The 1,046-nt window shown below is 37.6% G+C and overlaps 1 long non-coding RNA gene across 1 annotated transcript in view; it reads right to left on the bottom strand.

The window, feature by feature from the left end:
• Positions 1-489: 489 nt before the first annotated feature.
• LOC103584400 overlaps positions 490-1,046 on the bottom strand; it is a 2,326-nt gene continuing 1,769 nt past the window's right edge. Inside the window, exon 2 of the long non-coding RNA XR_549970.1 lies at positions 490-877. This is a non-coding gene — a long non-coding RNA (uncharacterized LOC103584400). The remainder of the gene's footprint in view (positions 878-1,046) is intronic.

The raw sequence follows: 1,046 nt of genomic DNA, 5'->3' as shown, positions 1-1,046 counted from the left end.
CAAAAGTTGGAAACAGCCTAGGGTCCCAGCAGTCAGGGGCTGGGTAAATCAGATAGATTAAATAACCCAAATGTTAGCACTGGTAATCCCAGAGTGGTAAGACAAGGAGTGTTTTTAACTTAAATTTTTCTTTGTACTTCTTCATATTTTTCACAATTTTATTTTCCACTATGACATATAAATTACTACTGTAGTAAGAAGAAAAAATTAAAATCTGTATAAGTCAATGGTGAACACAGGACAAATTGTGTTCTTGGCAAGAAACTTCTCAGATCTTCCATTTTCTTATGTGCAGAGGAGGGAGTGAGAGTAGATAAAGCTCACAGTCCCTTCTTATCCTAAAATTCTGAATACCAGAATTCGTTTACTTAGAAAAAAGGGTCAAATAATCCACTTGCACGACCTGCAAAGATGCTGTCCACGCCCCCCAACCCAATAACAAGCTTTCAAGCATCTCTTGAGTATTTTAGAGTAATATGAACATGGAAAAACTGTTGCATAATTTTATTAGACTATAGAACCATCAGAGTTGGAACAATGTTCACAACAATAGTAGTGTTTAGAAACATTCAAGTTAATAATGAAGGAAAAATAAAATCAGATTAGACTAATTATTTGAGTAGAATCTAAATTTAGTCCATTCTACCATAAGCCACATGTTATCATATACTATTAGCAAAAATCAAGGAGAATTCACAAGCTCTCATTTTTCTCTCTACTTGTTTACCTTGTATGAGTTTCTGGGAGCTGACCTACCCTATCAGAAGCATACACAGCATCAAATAATCCAAGGAGGGTGACAGAAATTCCCACAGCTGGACCATTTACCACGGCAATCAGAGGCTTAGGAAAATCTATAAAACAGCCTACAAAATCCCTACAGAAATGGAAATTAAAAAAACATTAGATGTTGCAAAGCACTGTTACTGAAGTATAGAAAAGGCAGCATGAGTCTGAGATGACAAACCCTTTTGGCTAGGCTGGATATTTCCCACAACGCCCACCAGCAGGGCCTCCCTGTCTTGCCACCTCCCTGGCTTCCACCC

The sequence above is a fragment of the Galeopterus variegatus genome, unplaced genomic scaffold, assembly GCF_000696425.1.
Source record: "Galeopterus variegatus unplaced genomic scaffold, G_variegatus-3.0.2 Scaffold53396, whole genome shotgun sequence".
Classification (NCBI taxonomy): Eukaryota; Metazoa; Chordata; class Mammalia; order Dermoptera; family Cynocephalidae; genus Galeopterus; species Galeopterus variegatus.
Note: the sequence above shows the minus strand (reverse complement) of the source record. Positions and strands in the feature narration are given on the sequence as shown.